The sequence below is a fragment of the Vicugna pacos genome, chromosome 11 (assembly GCF_048564905.1).
Source record: "Vicugna pacos chromosome 11, VicPac4, whole genome shotgun sequence".
NCBI lineage: Eukaryota > Metazoa > Chordata > Mammalia > Artiodactyla > Camelidae > Vicugna > Vicugna pacos.
In genome coordinates, this window is record NC_132997.1 from 20,908,168 (window position 1) to 20,925,436 (window position 17,269).

The window sequence follows — 17,269 nt, forward strand, 5'->3', positions numbered from 1 at the left end:
TGTAATACTCCCTTCCCCTTTGCCTCTCAGCAGAAAAATATACATGTAAATGTATATATTCATATATATACACACATACCACACACATATATACACATATATGTCATTTTTTCTAGTCTCCAGCAAAAGAGTGGTTCTAATGACCTCTTCTGTCATTACCTCAGGTTATTAATTTTACAATGCACATGCAGTTTGTAGCCTGTTATTTTCACCTATGAACGTATATCATGAAGAAAATGTTACAGGGCATTTGATGTGATATGATTTTAATGACTCTTGCTTATTTGTACCTACCACAATTGTTTGTTTGTATTGCTGTTGTTGGAAATTTTGCTTTTTTCTCTTTTTAAAACATAAATAACTGATATAAATATATTCTAATATGTGAATATTTTTACATATCATTAATTTACTTTTTCCTCAGAGAAAACTCTAAGTCGAATTGCTGGTTCCAAAGGGATCAGTATTTAAATTCATTGGATGCTCAATTCCCTTCCACAAAATTTGCACAAATTTGCAGTCTCAGTAGTAGTAATGTCAGTGCTTGTTTTGAGCACAGATTTAGGAAAACACCCCTTTATATTATCCTGAAACAGTTTCAAAGACCTCCGCTCAACTTTAGATTTAGTTTTCTTGATATTACTCTTGGTATTCATTTGCATTTCTCATTTTTATATACTCAGTTGACCCTTGAACAGTGTGGGGGCAATGCACCTGTATGGTATAGTTGGGCCCCGTATCTGTGGTTCCTCCACACCTGCAGATTCAATCATGCACAGACTGAGTAGTACTGTAGTATTTACTGCTGAAAAAACCTGAGTATAAGTGGACCCTCACAGTTCCAACCTGCATCATTCAAAGGTCCCGTGTACCCTTCCAGGTTTATAACTTATTTAAATATGAACCAGGGGTGCTTTGGTCACTTTTTCCTGTTCTGTCTGGAGCTGATTAAATGGCTACAGTGTAATGTTAATTGTGTCAAGATTGTGGGAGCGATATAAATTATCAGTGTGAAAATGATCCAATAATTAAACAAATGTACATATTATGTTATTATAAAAGGTTGAGCGCTATGATTACACCCACATAAAATAGTCAGAGAAAGGAGAACAGACCCAGTGGGTGCTGCTGTGTGTGGTACTGATTACTTATTTTTATCTCCCCTGTTTCAAAGCAGTTCTGTACAGTTGTGCTATGGTTTTTTAATAATTAAATGATCAATGCAAACCAAAATGTTGTGAGCACAGTTTAGTCTGTTATCCAGTGAAGCTACCTTTTATTCAGCCAGTCATCCTAGAAAAAGTTCAAATGAGTTTAAGTAGAAGTGGCTCTTCCATCATTTCCCTAATACTAATGTATTTATCATCACCTTATTCCAAAAAGTATTTACAGTAATTAGCAAGAAAGTAAGACAGCATAACATAAGATAATAAAAATCAGGTATGAGTGAAAAGGGAAAAAAGGCAACACTGTGGGAAGAACATGAGCTGGAGCTGGGGTCATGGCTAACCAGAAACACGCGTTCCGGAGCCCAGGCCTGAGGCGGGCGGGCCGTGTACTTACTTCAAATGTTCTATTGGCCAGAATGGAAAGCATGTCTCATCCGTAAGATGAAAACAGCACAAATAAACTCAAAATGCCATCCAAGTATTTAGTTCCTCAAATGAAGCTGTGAAGTTCTAATACAAGAACTTTCACCTGCAGACAGCACTGTGTGAGGGATGGGCATGCCCCACAGTCTACTCCCAGGGGACCTCACCGTCTCCTTCCTCAGGGCTTACACCCAAGCCAGGTGTTGAGGCCAGTTGAGCAGGTGCAGGCGAAGAGCCCTCTGCTGGCGTGAGACGCACTCTTCTGTGCCCTCCAGGGTAGATGGAGTACATGGAAAGAAACGGGTGTGCAGCACACTGTGGGGCAATGTTTTACATTTTTTCCCTCAGTCACACTTTGGATATCTGGTGGGAGACTGTACTTCATGGAATGTCTAGGGTGCACTGACTGTGTGTCACCACTCAAATATAGATCCTTGGGCCTTGATGGACACTTGAGCTGGGGCGGTGCTGAGAACATCTTAGGAAGTGAGGAACCCAGACTGTTCCCACATGTGTGGACCGCCCATCTCCACCCACTGACGAGTCATAGGAGTGTCAGTGGGATGATGGGAAGGGTACCATGCCTCTCTGAGAGTCATTAGGATTTTGCTTTAATATATAGACTGAGGGCAATGAGATTTTCTTGTATGCAGTTAGCACCATTAAAAAAGTGTTAACCTGAAATATTTTAAGGTGACAACCAAACCCTCATCTTCACTAGAAGGATCTCAGTGCAGCACTCTTAGAGTCCCTGACTTTGATCATCATAGTTTTCTTGTGGGCCCTCTCAAATAGACTACTTGTGGATTATAGCTGAGTTATTTGGGGGGCTGTTGTTTATAGGCCAGTTAAAAGATGGGGAAATATCTGCTAAAAGAAACCATTTTTTCTTTTTTGAAATAGTAGGCTTGTGAACTATTTATGCCACTTTTAGATTGTGATTTTCAATCTTCTAATCTGCCTATGGTAGAAAGCTTGTATCTGTTTTCTTTACAGTAAGAAATGACCCAGTTCAACAAAAGTCAAACAGATTTAAGAGTTTAAGAAAGTGCAGTAGTGCCAGGGAAAAATTTCCCTGTTTTAACTCAGATATAAAACTGTGGTTTAATTTGTTAAAAGACAATGTTTATTGATCTTGCCCCGTGTAGTTCCTTAATACTCATTGTGTATCTGTTATGTGTACAGAATAACATCCAGGGGAGAATAAGGGGACATAGGATATGGTTGGTAACTGGTGGCAAGGAGCTTATATACTGTACTTGGGAAAATAGCAAATACATTTCCAAAATGTTGGGAAAACAACAGAGAAAAAGACAAACATGGATGATTGAGGAAATACCACCGGGAATTACTCACTGAATTCAAAACTTAGTGACAGTCAGCACAAACGCCAAGGAGACTCTGCAGACTAAAGTTCGGTCAAGTAGCTTCTCATCATAAAGCAGAGACTTGGTGCTGGTTCTGTGAAGATGTTTTATATGTATGATGACAATTTTGAATTCCTCTAAAAAGGAGTTTTTAAAGTATAAGGGATATGTGACTATTCTAATCAAACAGAGATGAAAGAAAATCAAAACAAGTAGTAATCATGGTGGTTATACTTGCATAAGACCGTGTGGTTTTCCTAGCTCTTTCCACATGGCACTTGCTCCCACCTCACACCAATCTTGTAAAAAAGACCAGAACAGGCATTTTTCCTGAATTACTGGTGAGAACACTGAGGCCTCATAAAGTTATGAGATTTGTCTAGTGTGCAGCACTGACTATATAGCAGGAGTTTTGTCTACTCCGTATTTCTCTTTGTATTGTAAAATCGCCAATAGGTTTAGAGATAATGGATTGCTTGATAATGTTGCTTTCCATTTGATACACAAAGTACCCCTTGGTAGTTTGTTAAGTAAATGAGGAAAATGAGATTACCAGCTACAGCCACTGCTCAGATTGACAAGCCATCTCTTTTGTCAAAAAACAAAACAAAACAATTATCTGACAATTGTGTTAATTCAATAAACATGAGGTGGCTTTTATGAAGTCATGTTAACATTGCCAAATATTAGACCTGTGTACATACCTCATGTGATGAAGGAGTTTTCAGTCAATTGGAGGGAAGCTGAGATGCATTCAGGAAAGTGTTAAGCCACCGTTCTGGACAGCACGCTGTGAACTGTCAGAATGAGGGGCGGCAGGCGTGCGGGGTCAGCCTCGTGATTCAGGAGCGGTGAGGTGAGGCGTCAACCCAACTTCATAACTGACCGGTTTCCATGAGTGGGGAGGACTAGGGAGGGCGTGCTGGTGGAGTGGGGCTTCACTTAGGAAACGGATGAATTTGGGAGGATGAATGGAAGGAACATAGAAACATTTAAAGGACAAGTTGAAGAGTGGACATTGGATTCTGTAGATGTTGGAGAGAGACATGAGAGAAGTTTGTGTTTTGCTTATTTTCTGCTAGTGGAGCCGTAGGATGAGGGGGAGGATTTGAGGTTTCCATCACAGCACTGAAATGTACCCTGGTCCTGGGCTGTGACTGCAGGCCTGGAGCATGGGCTGACGTTACTTTTGGTTTATGTCAGGTTGTAGAGAGTGCTTTGAGCAAACCTTGTGTTTTGGTGAATGATGAAATCCTGAATCAAACCATTTATCCCCTTGGCTGCTGGTGCTGCCTCTTTTATGTGGAGCAAATGAAGTCAGAGGCTGAGTGGCTTTATTATTGGGGTGCTGAAGCTCTCTCAGTGAGAGTCCCCTTTTCAGGGTAGGTACAGCTTGCTACCTTGGCACTTGACGACTCCTTCCATGAAAGGTTCACGTGATGCGGACAGGCAGAAGGGGGGATTCTGTGCCTAATGGTTCTCAGCAGCCTAAGAGACATCGCCAAACCAGTGGCTCAGTGCAGCACCATCCAGGCATCAAGCCTTAACATCGCCCCTCGCCCAAGTCTTACCTAGTTCTTGTAAGAATGAGGATATTCTCTGATTTGTTTTTGCTGGTCCACTTCATTAAATTCCTTTAGTTTTACCAATGAGAGTTCATTTCTAATATCATGTTAATTAAACCACCTATTTTGACAATGAAAAGCTATTCCTGATACTTAGTATGCCAAATAGCGAAACTTCTGGTGTCAATCAAGATATGAATTCTTGAAAGAGACCCTGAAATGTTCGTCCATGTTTCAAATGTGACCTTTCTGGCTCAATACTAGCTGACTGGGGAATCTGGGTTCTCAGTTTGGGCCTAAACTGCCCTGAAAGTAAAGCTTCAATTACCTGATCTACACATTGTATTTTACTGTGGAGGCTGAGGAATATTTTTTTGAATTTCTTAAATCAATTTGTTAAACAAACTACAGAGATAGCAATGCCTTTCCACTGGTTAACTCAGTTTATTTTACAGCCTCAGTGCGGTGGTTACAGTAAACTTTTTTATTTTTGTTTCTACCACTCTGTTATTCTATCTGCTCTAATTTATGCTGATCAAAAGATTTAAGGAGGTGGATCTGTAAGTAAGGAGAATGTCATGAAGAGAACCAAGGGTGTGTATAACTGGGTGCATGGATCCTAAAGCTGTAAAATCCTAATGAGCACTTTCCCGAGGTATTTATAGGCCTCGGAGTGGCCTCCTCTGTGGGATTTCCACTCTGCTTCCTGGCACGAGGTGTAGTTATGAACCTGCTTCTCATTCTGTCCAGATTCTGCTGGTCTGCAGCCGGGAAGAGCTTTCTTTGCCAGATTCTTGCCCGGTTCTTTTCTTCTTGGCAGGGTCATTTACTTTTTCAGTTTTTCTCCCACACAGTTCCCAACTGGGACTCAGGATGAATCAGTTTCCCGGGCTTTTTGTTGTTGAAGGCAAGGAAGCCATTATTGTCCTGTGATGCCCAGCACAGCCTGTCCTCTGAATTTGCCTCAAATTTTTAACAGATTTCCAAGGGACATCAAAGTCCAGGGTATTGAAGATGCCTGGTCAGGGAGCTCTGAGATTGAGTGGATTTTCTGACCTTGTAATTCCTTACAGGCCTACATGGCCTCTTACTCTCAAAGAAAGAGACCTACATTTTACCATAAAAAAGAAGTTGAGACACATGGTTATGAAAATGAAATGGCTGTGTGAAAGAATGTTTATGTTATGAATCTACACTGAATAGTATAAAATGCTGTTTAATGTTGTATGTATGTAGATGCCCACCACACATGTACGTTTATGATGGAAATGATGTTGCAATATATCAGTCAGGAAGATTCCACTTTCATGATTGAATCAAAATAGCTTAAACTTTTTGTTTTGTTTTGTTTTGAAATATAGCAAGATCAACTTCACTCCTGGGCTGCAGTTAGTCAACCCACACACTCACTGGATTATATAGACGGGGAGTTTCCCAGGTGAGTCCCGTCTGCTTGGCCACCATCTAAACCTCCTGATGAAGAACACAGGCCCAGGGATGCTGACGCAGGTAGGCCCCCAGGAAGAGTGAATGCTTTGAACGTCACAGCAAGTATCTGTGTGGTGCTTACTGGGTTGCAAGTCTCAGTTTCTCTTCTAAGCATTTCTTAGATTAACTCAAGCAAAATCACTGGGAAGCTTGTTAAATTGAGAATCCTTATGCTGCATCTTCAAGGATGCTGAGTTAGATTTTTGGGGAATGGGGCACTGGAATTGTCCAGTTACTACCTTGTGTACTTAGTTTGAGAACCACCACTTCAGGGTCCAGCTGTGGCCGCCCCCCAAGGAGAAGCTGCACATCCCGTGTGGGCTGAGAGAGCTTGGAAGGGAAATTTTTGCCTACTGGCTTCGAAGGTGGTGGCCACCTCTTCCCACTGTCTCTTCCCTTATTGCTTTCTTCGTGCTTTTCTTCATTTTTCCTTTGCCTTCAGGGATAACTGGGAGAGGCAAGATAGATGTACACATTTTATTAAATCTAAATTTTAAGGAATCTTAAAAATTATACATTCAGATGTAATATTTATTTTTCTAAAAAAATTTGTTTTTTTCTCTTTGAACCTTGTGTTGTCTTAAAGTATTTTGTGTAATTTTTTAAGTATTTTGAAGATTGCATGAGGTTAACATCAGCTACATGTGGAGCTCAAAACTAGGAAAGCACTTGATTGTATTAAATTAAGAATCATGTTTTTGTAATAATGTTTTTATGGAGTTTGAATGTTTTATTATTTCTTTCTTTTTTCATTTTGGCATAATGAATTTCCAGCTGCTTTTTGGTGGATTGTTCAGGAATATTGACATATGACCCATAAGTGATGAGTAAATTCCAGAGCATTATCGCTATTCAGAAATCTCTCCCTCACCAAGTTTTCCTAAATGGTAGCATCGGTGTTGGAGTTAAGAATTTTGATTCCTCCACCTCATTGGCTTACTGAGAGAAACATGGTGGGCAGAAGCTTGATTTGGACTTGTAAAAAAGGGTGCAGCATAAGAGTATGGAGCTGGGCTCTGCTGCTTATCAGCTCTGAAACCTTAGGCAAGTTTCCAAACCACGGTACTCGGTTTCTCCACCTATAAAATGATGATAAGAATAACATCCCCTGCACTGGGATATTGTGAGAATTGTATGTTAAAGCATAGAATTAGCCTTTAGAATGAAGTCATTATCTTCCTCATGAGTTCCCTTTAAAACCAACAGTGCCCCACATCATCAGTGACTTTATTCTAGGCTCCTGCCTAAAGGTCTGCAGAGGGAGCCTGGTGCTCATAACCTCCTGTTTTTATCCCAGTCCTGGAGTGATGCGTTTGCCTGTTTTTCCTTTGCACTGAGACACTAAAAGGGGGCCCACACCCAACCCTACATGTCCCCCTTTTAACATTTAGTTCTCTTGAAACACTGCTTAGTGTTTTCTTGGTGGACTTTACCCCTGAAATGAACAAAAAATGAGAGATGCAATGTAGGAAACATCGTCGCATGTAGATCTCTGAGTCTCTTGTGGTGCAGAGTACAATTGATCAAAGGCTGAGGTAGGGTTCCTTAATGCAGAGATCTTCAGGGCTGAGGGGGTTCTGACCATAATGACACCTGAAAAAAATTAAGGACATAAAACCATATTTAGTTTTAAAAGGAAAAGCATGTAACTAAAAGTCTTGATCACATTAAATACATTATTTTATTTCTTTATGTTAAAAATTACTTACTGGTTTGGAAATAGCCAGGTGCAGATATAGTAATACTGATCAATTTCACTGAGCGTTCTTTTAACAGTCATTTATATCTTACGTTTTACATCATTGATTAGGGAGGTGTTTTCATTTTTTTTTCTTCCCTAGTGTGTCTTCCTTTCTTAACTTTTCTAATCAAAACATTTATAATAACCTTTAAAATTTTAGGGAAGTTTTAAAATTATGAAACATTTTGTTATTGATTTAGTTGTATACTGGAGGAACACTATATGGAAAGTTAATTTGTGATAATCTGAATTTTAGTTTAGTAAAAGACAACAGTTGAAATTGATGCCAGAAAATTTGTAACCTAGTTTTTCCTTCATTATTTGACATAGCTCGCAAAATGCCAGAGCAGCAATTTTTAATATAACTTGTCTCCTTTTAAAATATGCATTCTTGAAGAGGATGATGGAGGTAAGTAGAAAATAGTTTAATATAGTGACTTGTTTTTCTCCAGTTGATCTCGTATAAACCCAACAGCCCAACAGCTATTTTGTCCAAATGTCCAGTGTCCCTTTCTAAATATTTCCTGCTGTGATTCTGTGGGACATTATCATGTGGGGGCCACAATGCCTACCCTCCCTGTCCTAGGAAAGCAGTCAGTGGTAAGAGTGAGAATGTTGATAACATAGTGAAAACCTTGCATAAAGTCTACTGCTTTTAAAAATACATATGAATTGCAAACTTTGATAACAAGGTTATGAATAGTGATAAACTTGACAATATTGGTGCATAATATTGTGCAGTGACATCCTGGCTAAAATCACTTCACAACATGCGGTCCTTTTCAATTTTAATTTAAAGTAGAACTCAATGATTTTTTTTTTTTTTGAAAAAGAAAGACTTATGCTTTCATCTTAGAAGATTGGTTTCTTTGCCTTTTTTTTTTTGTCCTCCAACTCTTCTTAATATTGGTTTCTAATTTATATGTCCAGCTAATTCAGATCCATGGTCTGCATTTTCTGCCTTTCTCATGGACCTGTCTTTCATTTTCTCATGATCCATTTTTAGAAATGAGTTTTTCTCTACTTTCAAATATTGAAGAAGAAACTGACCCTCTGTTAAATGACTCTGAGTGTGCAGGCTGAGGTGAAGCCTCCGTGTCCTTCCCACCAGTGAGCTGCACAAGGGCTGCAGACTCCTGGGCATCTTCTGCTGCCACCCTGCTCCCTACAGCATGTTTGTGTTGTCTCCACAGAGGAGTATAAGGTATCAATAGTGACCCTCTGTGGTCTGTAGAATGCTTCCTGGAAGGACAAGACAAGTTAGGAAGAACTAATAAGGAAGTTAGGAAGCAACGTGCTCCAAAAGTTCACGGCAGAAACATTAATAAGAAGAAAACCTTTTCAATTATCATTTTTCTTCATCTTCTCTCTCTTCATTTTCCTTTATGTGTTTAATTCAACCCACCTCCCTGCTATGGTGGTTTTTTTCTTCTGAAGTCCCATGCCATTTTATTTATATTTCTATCATTTGAATTATTTAGGTATGTAATTTATCTGTTTCTACATATCTGTCTCTTATGTAGACTCCCAACATTTTAAGACCTTTGGACACATATACTTAAATATTTGAGTGAATAATTGAGGATATAGTGTTGAAAAAGATGTAAATAAATAAAATATCTACTCAGCACATAAATGCAATAATTTGAGTTTTGTGTGTGTACTGAAACATCCCATGGACCATTTTAGAGGCTCAGTACCAAGTTTCAAAGATTACACAACAGATTTATACAAACAGACAACTTTAGTTGATGAATTCATGGAGATCAGGATCAAGATGTCTGGGTGTGAACAGAGACTGGATCATTCTGGGTGCATCTTTGGAAAATCAAGGCCCTTATCTTTAGTAATATGAGTAATCAAGAGAGTGAACAGAGGGCTGATTTTAGAAAAGCTGTTTGGGCACATAAAATCCCGGAGGAAAATATGGAAGGAGAGTTGGTAGAAACATGACAAACTTTTTGTGTAGAAATCCTAAAAATTGTATTTACATGCTGGCTGAAAGAATTGTTACCTACTTTGGCTCCAAAAAAAAAAAAATTGGGGGTTGGTTTGAGCAGCTTATGAATATATAAAGTGTCCAAAAGAATTATAAAGGAAAATAGATTAAAATGAAAGGAATTTAGGATGGAACAATAAAATGAAGCAGAATGTATTTCAGAAGGGCTAGCAGTTTTTAAAGGTAGTTGCAAATTTATCCCTCAGGTTGAAAGTAGAAAGGGAGAAGGGAACAATTATATATCATGCCATGTGTCCATGAGATTAAAAGCAACAGTCTCAGAAGAACAACTTTTCTGGCCTCCTGTATCCAAAAGAAGTGTTTCTACTGGTTCTTAATAAAAGAGACTCTGTGGGATGAAATGCAAATACAGCATCATCACCCCATTTCCAAGCTTAGTCCCAGTGCTCTAACACATGTTTAATGGAGGTTAATGCAGAAATTCTGCAAGGGGCCAAGGGCATGTTTGATGGCAGTCATCTCAACTTACTGCATGGTCAAGGGGAAAAATGCTGTAGAACAGATCAGCCATGTCTCCTATAAATGGTTCTCCATGTTCAATTTCTTAAAAAATCAGCCCAAATTTCCCCCTTATACGTGCAAGCTAAACCTCATGTGTGGCTATCCTTTGTTGGCAATGAGCAGCAGCTCAATACTATTAAATAATCAAATAGCAGAATACAAGTTTGGCCCCCTTTAGGGAAATTACATGTTTAACCCCATCTTCCTTTGTAGAAGGATGTGGTATACCAGAATTACAGACCCGTACCATTTGTTAGGCAGCTAGTCATAAGTCATGCTGTTTAAATGAAATTTAATGAAGTCTCTTTCAATTAAATTGACTAGATTTGAATTAAATTAACATGTACCATTAAAGAAGCTGTAGTTTAATAATTTTACGTAAGTGCATATTTCCTTAAAATGTAAAACTTGTTCCCACATCAGCTCAGCTCTTCAGTCATGGCCTCCTCAGTGGTGGCCCATGTCCCCACTCATACACTTTTTGTCAGTGGCCCCAGTGACATGGATTTTGGGGAGGGGGCTGCTGTGAGTAGCAGCAGTGCTGACCTTGGTGTGCCCAGGGGGGCCTGGGGAGCCACGCTGGCCTGGATGGAACTGGCTCCTGGAGAGGCTCCTCTGCCAGAGCCCTTGTCTCCTATTATTCCATAGTTGTCATGTACTTTTCTATCCCTGGGGGTTGGGACTCTGGGACGGGAGTGGAGAATGGAGGAGGGACTGCCCCAGCAGCTGCCAAAGCCACTTTTACTTCAGGAACACTCCCTTTTCCTCTCAGTTGCACCCCCTTGGAATCCCTGCTGCATGGAAGCTATTTGGAGAAGAAAGGTAGCATCAGAGATCTCATGACCCCTCAGCCAGAATTAGGATATAAGGGGCCCTTCCTCTTAAGCTAATTATGGCTTACAGTGATTTGGTAAATTACACCTGTATAAACAGAACTGAAGCCTTTATCTTTTCTTCCTACCTGAGACCTTCAGAATTTGGAAACTCTTAGGTTCCTAGGAGCCTTTCCAAGTGAATAAGGAAGGCCATTTCATGGCAGATGCAGGAACCTCAGGATATTTTGGAACTTGAGAAAAGTCCACCTGGGTCTGCAGGCATTGCGGGTGGGGACTGGCGGTGGGGCTTTCCTGGCCTTGGGAGGCCTTTCAAAAGTTCAGCCTGAGATCCCACATAAGAAGTTCCAGCAAGGCCAAACTTAAAAAAGTGCCTTAAAACAAAACATGTTTTACAAAGCGGTGGATCTTCATGTAGATACTCTTTGCACTGAGCAAGGTGTGAGAAGCCTGGAAAGTATGTGTTGAGTTTTACTGTGACTGTGTGTTATACAGGGGGTCTAAAGGGACATCAGTGTCTTGCAGTGAAGGCTTCCATGGGGCAGGATATGGTCTGAAAATGTGCTGACTGGTCCTCATTCTTCTGGACGTGTAACATATTTGTGTGATGTTTTGTGACTGTGCTGTGTAGTGGGGCACAACTTGGTTTTCTCAGACACACGTGGTGTGTATACAGAGATATGGTGCATCGTCTCTGGAAAAAACATTGGGAACTTTGCAGCAAATTGTGTGAATTTTTACAGCATCGCAGACATGTTCACCGGGTCATAGCATCCCTGGCACAATTTGGGGCAACCTTTGCTGAAAGTTGACACCATGGACAGGACAAGGAGAGGGAGATGACACTGTGGCAGATGAGCGTGCGCAGGGGTGAGACTGGCTGTAGGAACTCAGGTTGTCCTCATCGTCATTGGAACAACACACACACACAGGTCCCTCAGTCAGTCGTGATATGCTCCAGGTGCAGGCACCACTTGTCCAAATCCAGGCTGATGGCAGAGGCCTTGGGCGGGTGCACCCCTCACACTTGCACTTGCTGCAGTCCTCCCTCCTGCAGGTGTGCAGCCCTGAATCTCCCTTGCTCAGCGGCTTAAGCTCACCTGGCTTGTGCTCTGATTTGGGCTGTGCCCTGATTATCCCAAGGAGGATGATGATCTAAACCACCTCTGTGCAGAGGGATTGCTGCTGGTGCTTGTCTTCATGCTGCTCTGAGACCCTGAGCTGACCACGCTGATGGGCCTGGACAGAGAAGCCCGCACAGAAGCCTGGGCCTATGAGTCCTGGAGCCCCAGGACTGGTGGTGCTCAGGCAGTCCATGGAATCTCTTGTGTTTCTCCTGAGTGGAGGGCAAGGCTTGAGCTCCATCTGGGGAGCACTGTAGGGCCCTCTGTGTACTCACTGGTATTTTGGATGTCTCTGATCAGATCCAGAGACAGCATGCATAACTGCTGGGTGAGGGTGTCTCTGGGGTCAGGCTCCCCACGCTGCCTGCCACCATCAAGGGTGCCTACAGCAGGGCTGGGACCCGCTGCCACTCTGAGCTCTGGCGTCCATCAGGCCGTGTAAGTGTGGCCCCTCCAGCAGACTTACAGCATCTGAATTTGTGATTGTGGCTTTGCACCCTCTCTCCACTAGAGCCTCTTCTTTCTCCAATGTGCAAGTAAACTCAGCCCTGATGCAGACTCCCTCCCCCACCATCCAAACTCTACCTCAGTCTGTCTTCTGAGCAATTGGCAGGATGAAATGAGAAAAGGAGAGGAAAGTCAGGAGCAAGTCCCCAGATGATGAACACCCTCCAGGGATTGGGACTAAAGGCAGCACCTCTTCTAGGAGTGCACTAGGAGTATTTCCTCTTTTTTTCTCAGTGAGCTGGAGGCTGAAGAACCAATAGTGAGTCTCTTTTCCTGACAGATGAGCAAATGAAAAAAGAAAACCTTACAAAGTCCCTAAAACCAGGTGGCCAAGTTATGTGACCATGTCAGAGTGAGGGGGTGCGGGGTGGCTGGCTGGGCCAGGTTGGGGGTGGGGGGGCCTGGGTGCTGTGTGCTCTGTCAGCCCCTCTCCTCACTTGTGCTGCAGTGCACAGCTCTTGGCAGTGCAGACTGGGTGTAAGATGGATTTGTTCAGATTCTGTGCCACACATTAGAAGGCTTAATCAGGTATGGGATGGGGTCTTTTGGTTGACTCCTGACTATGGCAGGCCATGTGGTTTGGCCTCTTTATGTTGGGAACAAAGGAATCACTCCTTCCAACATTGGCCAAATTCTACCCAATATATGGGCTTCAGTAAGGACTGAATAGTGGCATCATCTTGTAATATTAGACAGCAGTGACTGGTTTGCCACTGATTGGACTCACTGATCAGGAATTTACTGGAGAGCCCCAGATGGAGCCCTCTGGGTCTGCAGGTTAGCCTTTGGCCCTGGCTACCACCAGGATGGATTCGTAGATGTGCCTTGGGTTTTCCTCGGGCACCAGGTCACTGACATGTGACATTACCACAGTAAAGTTTGCTAGCCTACCTTATATCCATACCAGATGGAGGATATCTGTTCTTAAGTGGTATGATTATCTACTCAACTTCTTTGTCCCAAATATAAGATTGGAGAGTGTGACCCTGACTTAGAGGCCTTGGCTAACTTCACACAGAAAGCCCTGAATGATAACCAGGAGTTTTACACTAATGAGCATGGAGTTCCCCCTAATGTGGGAGGCAGATTTACAGAACCAAGTGGCATCAGACAGACTGACGGCTTCTCAGGGAGAAACTGGTGTGGCTATTCCTGCCACATGCTGTGTTCACATCCCTGATGAATCTGGAAATGTCTCTACCCTTTATGATGATGTGAAAACCCAGAATGTTGATGGTGCTGACACACATGGCCCTGAAGTTCTCTTTGATGTCGATCCCTGGTTTTCAAGTTTGTTTTCAATTCCTAAAGGCTGTGCTCCGTGTTTTCAGGGCTATTTCAACTATTGCTTATGCTCATCGATACTATTCCAGGGTTTTATATGTTTTCTAGCTTACGGTGCACTGTGTACCCTGCCCTTGTAAAACTACGGTGACGTCTCTAACACGCCCCCCTGCTAAACAGCATGAACACGTGCATTTTTCCATCAGAAAAACCCCAGAGGAAAGCCCAGTTCAGCAGGAAGCAGCTAGGAGAGGATGATGCCGGTTCCTACTTTCCATAGATGTAGAAGGAATTAAGAGTGGGAAATACTGCCATCACTGACCATCTGGTATTCATAACTGCTTAAGTGTTCAAGGGTTTAGACGGCTTTCCTCATGCTCTGGCCCACAAGGGCTGGGCTGGAGAGGAGGGGGTGGTTGGGTGGTCTGCCCAGTCCCCTGGTGGTGCTGTGTGCTTTTGCCCCTGACACCTCAGAAAAGGCAACTGAGTTTCTATTTTCTGTATATTACTGTTCATAACCCACCCCAGCTGCACACCCAGGCAACTGTTCAGTCTCTAGCGGTTTCTTTGTATTTCATTACTTGAGGTGCAGGGACTGCGGCAAGAGGTCCCAGGTCTCAGCCTACTTCAGTCCTAGAAACATATACCAATCTGCATCTAAACTTCCCAAGTTTTTCTCTAGAGCACTTTTCCATAGCCTCCCTTCCTAAATACCCTTTGTTATAGGCACAACAATGTTAGGAGATTCCCAAAGCCAGAGGTAAACATGCCCATAACGACATGCCTGGTGGAAGTAAGAGCTGCTTCTGCAAAAACAAGGACAACATTGCAACAATTTGTTACCCTGTATGCGATCTCTATGGAAACTAGGGCCACCTCTTGAACTCTTGAACTTTTACTGTAAAACCCTCTTCCTTCTATCCCTGGCAGGTTCACTGTCTTGGAGGCACTAGCCCGCTGTGAGCTCCTTTGCCTGGCAAAGAAATAAAACTCTTTTCTGCTTCATCCAAAAAAAAAAAAGTAAAACTTGTTACAGACTGCTCATTCATTTTCATAAGGTGTGATTTGTATGTGTTAAAGGGGTGACTTGATTTATTCTCCATTCATAGCAGAGCAGCCCATCCTCTTCATTTTTCTTGCTGTCTTCTCTACAAATGTGAAACTCATCCAGGTACGTTTTGTTTTGTAAGTCATAGGCTTATTTGTGGTGATGAAGAAATCATTTCTGAAACATATTTGGAGTTGTGGGGGGCCCAGGCATTTTTGTGAGGGAACTTAAAAAAAAAGAAAGAAATGGAACATTTAACGTTCTGTCAGGGCTGCTCGTTCTCCTACTTTGTGTCACAGTGATGTTTGTTCAAACCAGGCTCATTTCCTGATCCTGAAGAAGGCAGAGAGGAGTTGGCATATGTCCCCTTGTAAGTTCACCAGTTACTCTTTAAAAGCCACCATCCTAGTTAATGAATGGGGCCCGGCTGCCGGCTCCAGAGTAAAAGGCAGTTCCCGAAAGTGCTCCCGGGCCCTGGGAGAGGAGAACAGGGGAGTCTGCATGAGGGGCAAGCATCCTGAGGATGCTGTAGAGCTGAGAGGGTTCCTCACGCACTCTTGCCCACCGACTCCAGACCTGAGCCGTTACTCAAGCCAGCTTCCTGGTCATCGGCCCCCAGCATGCTTGCTTCTCTCTGCTTGTTCCACGTTTTGCAATTTCTCAATCTTATCTTTACTGTTTCTCTTTCCCTTCCTTTTCTTCCCTCTTTCTTACTTTTACTCTCTACTGTCTTCTTTCTCCTCAACATTTATTTTTCTTTCTTCTCTAACTATTCTCATTAATTCCCCCCTTACTTTGTAGTACAGTTATTCTGTATGTTTCTTTCACCTTAAAATCTTGACCCTCTAGAACTCCTATAGTTCAGCTTCTGATTTTAAGAGAATATTTTAATGTATAAGATTCTCTTAGATGTTGTAACACACTGATTCAAGGAAATAAGAAGTATAGTGAAAGGGATGGGGATGGGAAAATCAATTCAATTCAGGTCACATGGATTCAGAGGGAAATCCACAGTTTAGATGTCAGTATTCAAAATATCGACTGATAAATCTTTCTAGTTTGTTGTTCTGGTCAGCTGTACACATTCTTGTTCACCATCAGAGCCCAGGAGTTCGCTTTTTGGGCAGGTCACCAGGTCTATGGCTGTTAGTGTTCAACCAGGGGACCCTGGGGGCTCCTCCTGCACTAGCCACACAGAGAGGAGGAAGGGACACTTTCTTATCAGTGCAAAGCCCCAGGGCCTTTTCTCAAGTCTATTGTACTCAGGAGGACTTGGAGGTGACTAAAAACAGCAGAAAATAAAAATGTTCCAGTCTGGACAGGATTTAATATTAACTCTTCCTAGCTTTGCTGTTAACGATCTTCCTTCCAAATTGGCTAACTCAGGTGTTAAGTTCAGAGTAGAGATTTGTCAGTATAAGAGAAAAGAAGCCCTTTTACTTAACTCAGTGAAACAGTATTTGTCTGTGAAAGGGCTTGTATTTTAAGGCCACTTGCTAATTCTGTGCCACAGTGACGCCTGTCGGTGAGTGACTGCTTCCTGGTCTTCTCGGTGATTTTTGTTCTGAAAGAGACACTCGGAGCTCAGGTGGTGCCTGTGCCTTCTGTTTGATCCCTGCCCCCCTTCCCTGCTCAGCTTGCTCTCTTCCTGGTGGCTCCCACTTCCGTGGTTGGAATCACTGGATCATTCTTTTGATCTCTCATTCCCACCTACAAGTACGCAACAGATATTTTAAACATCTGCTGTTTACCAGGCACTATTCTTGATGCTAGGGGTTCAATAAGGGGAAAAAAATCTACAAAATCTCTGTCTTCATAGGATTTGATAAATAAGTCAGCAAACAAGTGAATTGTGTTGTATTTCATTTGAGGAGCCACACTGTGAAGGAATCACCAGGGAATGGGGAGAGCTGGGGAGCCGGCGGGGCTGCTGCTGAATAGAGGGCCCAGGAGGACTGCACAGAGCCTGGAAGGAAGGGGGCAGGGAGCAAGGGTGTGCAGATGCCCCTGCTGCGGAGATCTGGTGCAGGGAGTGTGACTGGTGCATCCAAAGGCAGCAGGAAGGCCGTGCGGCTGGAGCAGAGGTGGTTAGAGAGGTCGGGGTGCGGGTGGACGAAAGAAGGCCCTTGGGCCCGTGTGGAGATGATGCTTTAATCTACGTGAAGTGAAAACTTTCAACATAGTTTAACAATATACTGT

At 42.5% G+C, this 17,269-nt stretch overlaps 1 protein-coding gene and 1 pseudogene across 8 annotated transcripts in view; one reads left to right on the forward strand and one right to left on the reverse strand.

The window, feature by feature from the left end:
* LOC140699184 (formin-2-like) overlaps positions 1-17,269 on the forward strand; it is a 131,269-nt gene that overhangs the window by 42,393 nt on the left and 71,607 nt on the right. For all 8 annotated transcript variants that reach the window (XR_012077189.1, XR_012077190.1, XM_072970928.1 and 5 more), the window contains exon 3: positions 5,886-6,033. The gene's annotated coding sequence lies outside the window, so the exon portion shown is untranslated. The remainder of the gene's footprint in view (positions 1-5,885; positions 6,034-17,269) is intronic.
* LOC140699890 (protein sprouty homolog 2-like) lies at positions 11,845-12,661 on the reverse strand (annotated as a pseudogene).